Source organism: Pinus tabuliformis, chromosome Q, assembly GCF_031772625.1.
Source record: "Pinus tabuliformis cultivar Carrire ecotype Pingquan chromosome Q, CPIR1, whole genome shotgun sequence".
NCBI classification, from domain to species: domain Eukaryota; kingdom Viridiplantae; phylum Streptophyta; class Pinopsida; order Pinales; family Pinaceae; genus Pinus; species Pinus tabuliformis.
The window spans coordinates 117,512,145-117,521,191 of record NC_142296.1 but is presented as its reverse complement, the minus strand read 5'-3'; the positions used below and the strand labels follow the sequence as shown (position 1 = coordinate 117,521,191).

General features: G+C 36.3%; 1 pseudogene; it reads left to right on the top strand.

Moving 5' to 3' along the window:
* Positions 1 to 969: 969 nt before the first annotated feature.
* LOC149218518 (F-box/kelch-repeat protein At1g22040-like) lies at positions 970 to 1,791 on the top strand (annotated as a pseudogene).
* The last annotated feature ends 7,256 nt before the right edge of the window (positions 1,792 to 9,047 follow it).

Here is a 9,047-nt window from a genome sequence, read left to right as displayed (position 1 = left end):
GGCATAAAAGGAGAAGGATGATGAGAGGAGAGGGGGTATCCTTAGTCTTGATTTTGGTTTTGTTTTGGATGAGGGATGTGGAGAAAGAGGAGGGAGATCAAACTTGGATCTGGAGAGCGTTGGTTAAACTTGGACACACTACATCTCGTTGGATTTGGGCTCAGAGGGCTAGGGAACCTGTGGAGGTTCCCTGGGTTTGGAAATACTTCCTAGTTGAATGGGAGACAAATCTAGTCGGGTAGTCAAGAGGAGCATCCCAACAGAGTCAGGAGCTCAAGAGCATCTCAACTAAGCTATTGGAACATGCATTCCTCCATTTATTGATTACTTATGTAAATGGTTGCAATGAAATTCTTACTTGTTTAACTTGTGGCAAATAAATTTTAGTGGTATATTATCATCAAATAAATGTTTAGATATAAATAAGTTATTTCCCATCTTACTATATTTAAAATTAGAGAAATTTAGTTTTTAGTTAAAGGACCCTAGGAGGGAGCCTCACACATGGTATCAGAGCCTAGGTTCAAAATCTGGACCTTGAAGCTTATCTACTAAAAAAAATAAAATATTTTGCAAACAAATTTAATTATATTAGAAACCAAAATAAATTGAATTATTAAATTATTAAATGACATTGACCATAAATTTAAATGATAAAAAATATATATATAAAAAATTCTTTTGCAAAAGAAAATAGAATATCCAAAATTGTTTCATAGCGTGTGCTTGATATGGAATACCACACTTTACATTTCGTGGGTTGACACCTATCAGATTAGTCAAGGATAAAGTAAATTTCCGATTATTTCTTTCAAAGAAATAATCCACACTCCGACTCTTAGTATTCCAACGATGACGTCGAGCATCTTGCCTGAAATCTGAGTACCTTTGAATTACACCACAATGGAAAAATATTCATTGAGATCCATTGCAACAACAATTTTTATGGCTATTGTTGTTTGAGGTGGAATGGAGGATGGTGGATCAAAGAAATGGAGCAACTTAACCGTGACAATTTCGTGTGGCTCTTCCTCCCCCCATTCTTCCAATCCTCTCGTATTCCCAAATCTTCTGAACCATATTTCGGCAAAGATCTTGTGCAGGTTGCCTCGCTATGGCCGTGCTGTTGCTTCTTGTGTGTGCCGTTCTTGGAGAGATGCCCTCCTTTGCTCTTCAGTAACCTGTGACCAAAAAGAAGAATGGCTTTACATTTCTGTGTTCGACAAGACCCGAGCAATGCAAGGATGCATCTGGAAGGATGATTACAAATGGTTCTTAATCGATCCAGAGAGCACCCACAACAAAACTCTGATACCCCCGCCTCTCCTTCGCCGTTTCTCAGTGAAATATGGAGTCTAGACAATTTCGCTTCGCAACAATCTCTTGGTGTTGGGCCTTGGATTTTTCGATGAGGGCTACGATTCTCTCTGTTATAATGATTGCACCATAGATTGGAGCGTGCTGCCTCATATGGACACCAATTGGTGTTTCTTCGCCCGTGCTGCTTTGGGAAACTTTGTCTATTTCGTTGGTGGCAATGATTTCATTAAAAAGAATCTCAAAACAGCTGGAAGATTTGAAATTGAAAAGAACAGGTGGGAAACCCTTCCTGACATGATTAAGGTTGGGGATCTCTGTTCTTCCTTCATCTTGAATTTTAGGGTCTATGTTGTAGGAGGGTCATATGCAACATTGCAGGAAGTTGGAGTAGTAGAGACACTAGATGGGCTATACCCATTTTCAATGCATACATTTTTCTCCCATTTAGAAGGGAAAAGCTCGCTAGTATAACATCGAGTGGCAAGATATAAGCTAATCCTGTGGACGCCATCATGTAAAATCTTGATACGGTGGGACTGAAATCAATGAAAGAAAACCAAAGATCTTCGTTTCCTCAGTACAAAATCCTACAACATTTGTTCCTCTACAAAATTTGGTAAAGCTTGGCCATTCAAGGCTTCTATTCAAAGCTAACCTCATTTGTACCATACTTTATAACACCGTGCTCATTTTTCTCAGCTCGTTTTTCATGTCGTATTTGATTTTCAGAGAAAATCAGACCCTATGAACATTTTAAACCGAGGTAAGGAAAAAAAATAATTTAATGGAATAAAGAAATCGGAAGAGAACGAGGAATTTTTTTTTTCTCCTTTCAAAAAAATATAATGCTAAGTCGATGAAGATGAATATTTGGGGGAAGGAAAGAACCACACGAACCCTCAGCTACCTCAGTTTGTTTTTCAATCTCTTCATTTTATTTTCCTAAAGTACTGTTCCAATATGCAAAACAACGGGCCTAGGTTATGCTCCCGAGGCAACCCCAAATTTTTGTGTGGGAAAAGGATGTAAACCATGAAATACATTTGATCATTCTTAGATAGTTTATGAAGTGTCTTCGTGCTTTATTCATCGAGTAAGTCCTTGATCCACGATCGATTCTGTTGGCACCGATATGAGGACTCTGCATTTTCAACATTCTTAGCTACCTATTTCCTAGAAAACCGTGGAAGCGAAGGAGCTCTTAGCTAGTGCTACTGGAAATTTAATTTAACTAGAGCTGAGAATGGCAGAGGGAGGGAGCATGGGTAGATTAGTCGGTAATTACATGTTGGAGAAGCAGATTAGATCAGGGTCCTTTTTCGTGGTATGATGCGCCAGACACATTCACCACCGTGGTTATCAGGTTGCTATCAAGGAAATTGCTACTTAGAAGCTCAGTCACAAGCTGTGAGAGAGCCTGTTCTTGGAGACAAGGATTCTCAGGAAAATTAATCATCCCAACATTATTGCACTGCATGACATTGTCGAGGTGAGTTTCTTCTTTTCAGAATGTTGACAATCGTTTAGTGGGGAATTGCTATATTTATCTTAAATCCATAGAATTTGGCAGAAGCAAGGACTTTTCTCTGTACTGTGAGAACGCTCCTTATGAACCCATATCCCATGGCATTTTGTACCATACAATTCTATGTTTCAAATATATATAGTGTTTTCTTTTGCTTTTTACGAGAACATTTGGCCAATAGTTTTCATAATGGGCCTTCTTGAATATGAGCCAACTGGGTAGTATTTGACTTTATATATGGGACTAAATTCGACTTGAAAGCACGTGCTCCTACTGTTGTAGCCTTAGCGAGGACATTAATGGATATTAAACCATCCTGTGGATATTCAACCATCTTTGGGATATTTAACCATCTTTTGGTCCTGGAATATGACCTAAAACTGCTTTTGTTTAGCTAAGAGCTGGTCTTTATCAAACATAAGGAAACAGTTAATGGGTTAAGTTCAAGAGGCATTTGGCATGAGTGCAAATATGCTCCCTTACAGATCACCAGTGGAGTATTTCGGCTGGCTAGGTTTTGTATGCACATGATGATATATTGCATGTCAGAGTCTTAAGATTATATCACTAGAGGCTCTTCTGGTGGCCCTGAGTTTTTCCTGCTTTAAAAAAAAAAAATTGCTCCCATAATGGGTCATTGGGCTTATTGTTGTTAAATTGGCTCCAATTCATGCCATCGAGTAGGAGTAGAAGCCTACCTAGGCATCTCTCATTGGAATGCCATTATTAACACTGAGTAGGTTTTAGCTGCTATAAAGCAATGATAAAAAGTAAAAAGTAACATTATATGTTTTGATACTTATTGAGCTTCCTTGAACACAACCACAGACTTTCTTTTTATATTACTTAGAATGCTGTGTAGTGCTGACACTTGTCTATGCATGTAAACTTCATCCTGTGTACCTTAATAAATATTGGACAGGCAACTTTCTCAAGGCAGGGCTTTCTGACCAAGCGAAGAAATTTAATCATTGATTTGATCCATTTAGATAAGAATGTTGAGGTTCCCAAACTGGTACATACTTGAATGCAATTGGGTTTTATTGTAACTAATGCCTTGTGAATTTGGCCAAAAGGTTGTATTTAGCCATTTGACTACGCCAATGTCATGATAAATTGACATGTTCATATTGCCAGATACACCACACTGAAGCAGGGAAAAATCATTCCTGATCAGAATTTAAATCTGTTTGCTTCCTTGAGACTTCCTCTATAAACTGACCTTCTGCCTCGCAGAGTTTAGCCTTCATGACTAAAGGACTTTTCTTTTTCTTCTTATATATATATATATATATATATATATATATATATATATATATATATATATATATATATATATCTTAGCTTTAGTATCTAGATTGGTCTTTGCTAAGGGAGCCATTTTGTTAAGCCCTAGACAAAGCCCCATATTAAGCATGAAATCCTTTATTAATCCCTAAATATTGAGTCATTACATTTCTAGTGTTATATTAGTAGGTCCTAGAAGCTCTCATTGTACCCTTTGTCTCTTATATATATATGAAGGAGGTCTAGTCTTAGGATCATCTCCATTTTGTGTTCTTGTACATTGTTCTATTGTAAAAGGAGGTCCCATTTCTAAGTTCTTCCTCAATTTGATTACTAAACTAATTGGACTTTTTCTCTTATCTTTTCTTAACCATTTGGAAATCATCTTCATCCGTGGAGGATTCAATTAATATTTCTGTCCACTCTCCTTCTTTTGAAGTTTTTGGGAGTAGGATGCCATGAAGTGGTTGGTGCCATGGCAAAACCTGCACTCGAAGGTAGTATTATTACAGTCTAACAATTGAGTCGATCCATTGAAAACTATTGATTTCCAAGAGTACCATAGCAAGCAACCTTTGCTTAATACTAAATCAACACACATTTTGGCATGGATGTATTGACCTCCTTCTTTATCATCTTTGTCATATGCAACAAATTACCAATTATTTCCATTACCTTTTCGTCATAGTGGGGAGATTTCAAAGTATCTTCCAAACATGTGTTGAAGTAATTGACATGGTGGCTAGGCTAAACTTTGGCATTGATGACTTCAAAAGAGATTTTCCATACCCTTAAACTAGAGATTGCCCTTAATAACTCTCTTCTTTTCTTCAAACGAAGTAAAACCTTGGGGAGAAGCCAAGGGATACTTCCCCATATTCGTGATGGAATCCCTAATAAACTCATTGACATAGATTAGTGCCCCCCACCTAGGGCCATTAGAATTGGGCACCATTGACATGGAACTAGCCAAATGCTCTTCGGCTTGGAAAATTGAAGGACATGAGGTGGGGCTTTGATCCACTTATGTGTGCATGGGTCATGCGATCATCTAATATAATTAAGTGTTTGGAAACATCTTGTCCCATCCTCAAGCAGTCAAGAAGAGTGAGATTGTTGGTGCTGCATTATTTGCCCCAAATGGCCCATGAGGGACAAATATTTCATGAGCGAGATTTGAACCTAGGTGGGGTGAATAACAACTTCTCTTAACCACCCAAGCTAGAGCCACTTGACAATATTGAAAGTAAACTATGAAAATTCCTCTAGCACAAAAGCTTATTGTAAAAGCCTTTGTTCAATATTTTGTTGTGTGATATTTGGACATCGATGAGCTTGGCTATAGATGATTGAATTGGCAGATTAAGGCATTCTCTTTATAATTTCTAAGGCTAGATTAATTTCAAAGAGATGTGTAGGACTATAATGTCTTTGCTTTTTCAATGAGGAATCTTTGGCCAAAAAGCTTCTTCTTTGCTAGTGATTGGAATGCCTTCTCACTTGGCATAACAGCTTTAGAAGTTTTTCTGGTAGTGGAGGTCCTTGGAAGATTAGGGTTGAAGTGGACCATGGAAGCTTGTTAACTTATCAAACATTAACTTTCACGAGGTTGTGATCAATAGAATGATCCATGCTAAGATGAGAAGTCATTGAGGAAACTTGTGAATCTGATGAAACCCCAGTCTGAGATGAAGCATGCTTACACCTGGGAGATATTCCTCGTTGAAGGTTGCTATGACAAATTTATGTTGTTTGAAATTATATATCTATAACCTACCTTATTTTTTTTTAACATAAAATGCATCATATTTCCATTAATTTATAGAATATATTACATGAATTTTACAAAAAAAAATAGGCTGTGAAAACAACTACCACAAGCTATAGCGAAAATGTAAAAATTCTAGCTAATAATATTTGGCCAACCATTGCCACCAAAATTTAGTGTTTCATAAATTGCCAAAACGCCCAAGGCAGAAAGCAATAAGTACATAGCAAACATTCCAGCTGGCCAGATGGAGTGGGCAGGTTAAGATAGGAATCAAGCCCACGTCCAGAGGAGGATCTTTATCCTCAGGGGGAGGCCTTCATCTTTCCTTGTGGGCTTAGGAACAACCACCATGGGCTCCCATCTGTCGTTGCCTTTTTCATATTTCTATATTAATATTTATTGATTCTAGGGCCCATATGGTAACCTAGCTCTCCAATTCCTTTCTCAAAGCCTAAAATCTCTTTGATTGTTATGAAACTTTTCAACTTTGCAATTCACTTTCCAGCATAACTTTGATCTTCGGGCATTCTTCCAAGCTCTATTTTATAGATTGATTATGTTTTCACTTTTTTTAGTGTTGGAAAATGATTTTATGTTATGCTTCTGTTCATGCAGTGGAACCTTTAATTTCCTTGAAAGAGGACAACATGACTCAAGTGACATTAAACACCCCTCTCTTCAAAGACTCAGCTCTACGACTCTCTTTTCAAGACCTTTATCTCTTTCATTGATAGATGTTACATAATTTATCCCTTAAGATAGGTGATATGTCAATATTATTGAAGTATCTCACTAGTATCTTAGTAATGTTACCACGATTCACTGTACAAGGTAATGTTATTGAACTTTATCACCTTATAATTCCTAAAATATCAATGTATCTCAATTTTCCATTTCCTTTATACAGTTGACATTAACGTCTGAAGATATAGAAATTTATTCACATGAGAGCCTTTTCATGTTTCACTGGTGTTATATCTTATCCTTTTTGTATGGATCATATCAAGTCAATTGATACCCCACCTTTTTATTCTCAACATTTGGTTTCGAGTACCGTTGGTGCTAGTGACTATACTCTCCTTCTAATTTCATATTTAGTTGCCCCAAACTTTGTAGGCCCTATAACAGCTAACTTTGTTGATATGTAATTTGTAAAATAGAAAATTGCCTTAATTTTTTGTTAAAGAATCACAAGGGATTTCTTCTAGAAGAGTTTATGTGATGTAAAATGAAGAAGTTGTCTGCTTGATTACGCTTGCTTTGTCTCTCATTTGTCTTCATATATTTTATCTGCTGCATTTTGAGTAATGTTTTTCAACTTCATTGTTGAGTTATTAATAATAATAAAAATAGTAATCTAATTTTAATATCACGGCCAAGCTAGACACCAAATTGGTGCATGTGACCCCCTTGTTTATGGGACAAGGGACCCCCTCCATGCAATGAATATATAGTTTACTTTTCAATCTATTGTACATATATTATTTTGTAGGTTTTCTCCTTTGGTCTCCATAGGCATGCATTGTACTACTATAAATCAAGGTTGTGATTAGTCAACATAAATCTAAAGAGCCTGGTTATACAATGTAGAAAAGAGACAATGTGAATGAATTGATGGAAATCTTGGGATTCTCTAAGTTAAAGAATCCTAACTCATTAAAAACGTACAAGACACATGACCTATATTCGAAACTGTCAGGGAAACTTGAGTTTGACATTTTCAAACAACATACCTTTGTTGGGAGAGTATCACGAAGATTGTTACAAGTGCTTAAGCCCTTTCCTCTAGAGGAAATATAGCTTAAATACTATTACTAAATAAGGATGTGAAGCATTACAACAAATAGAGAGAAACAAAACTCAGTTTGCGAAAAAAAATCTACAGTCATATGGAAAGCTACATGCTAACTTTTGTAGAGGGAAGAAATGGGTACACACTTTAGGTGGAGAGAATAGAAAGCAACAAATTAGAAAATGCTCAGAATGTTCAAGAACATTAGTTAAAGATAGACTGGAGTTATTATCAGAGAAGGCAAGATAAGAAGTAAACAAAAATGTAAAAGATACAAGTATAGTAACAACACTATAACAAAGATAAGAAATTTTAGGAAAATTCAGGCACATATCCTTTTTAAAATGCATATCATTTACGAATTATTTATTAGTTCTCTTCATTCTTTTCTCTGAGTTTTCCTTACACCTACACGTTGTTTCCCTTCTTGAAAACATACTTCCAGCCTTGTTTTTTTTATCTCCTCCCTTTCTCTAAACTCTGCTTGCATATTCATGTGTCCACATTATCCTTGTCTTATGCCTTTTCAGGTTTACAGCCAATCTTTAGTTTTTAGCAAGGGTAGAGTGAGAGATCAACAACCTTATGTTCTTAATAATGTAGCGGTTTAGAGAAGGATGGGTGCCCACAGGCTCGACGTTTATCAAGTGCAGACTATAGGCCCAGTAGCCACCAAAAAGAAACAATAATTCAGGTGACAAACACAAAAAAGGGAGATTTGACGTTCTTCAAAACCATTCATTTAGTCATTTCTCACAATACCTACATATAATAGAATCCAACCATTTCACCTTTATTGAAAGTGGCTTATTTCTATGGAAACACGAGAAAGGCCCAAGAATCATACTGTGCAACTTTCTAATAAAATGCCATTATTTTAGTATTCTAAGTACATCAATTTGCACCAGTTCTGGTGTGTGTGACATATGAATTAAAGCATCTCTAAACATTTCCTAATGCACTGGTATTCCTATTCCTTAATGTTGTTTCTGCATTCTGAAACCATCTTCTAGAGTCATTTTCCTAACGAAATGAACAATTTATTTTATCTTCTAAGCTTTTAAGAATCCAACTTAAGTGACTTCAACTTGTTCTCAGTCTAAGATTCTTTAGCCCAAAAGTTAAACCTTTTAGAGTTCAATGTTAGAAATGTTGAAATCCTTCTCTCAAATCACTCTCATAACAAAATGAACAACTTAGTACTCTGTTTTTAATAATAGTGCCAAAATAAAGAATAGGTACCCAATACCTAGAATAGATGATCTATTTGATCAAATGAAGGGAGAAACGGTTTTCTAAAAGATCGATCTACGATCTGGACACCACCAATTGAGGACTAAGGAAGGTGACAT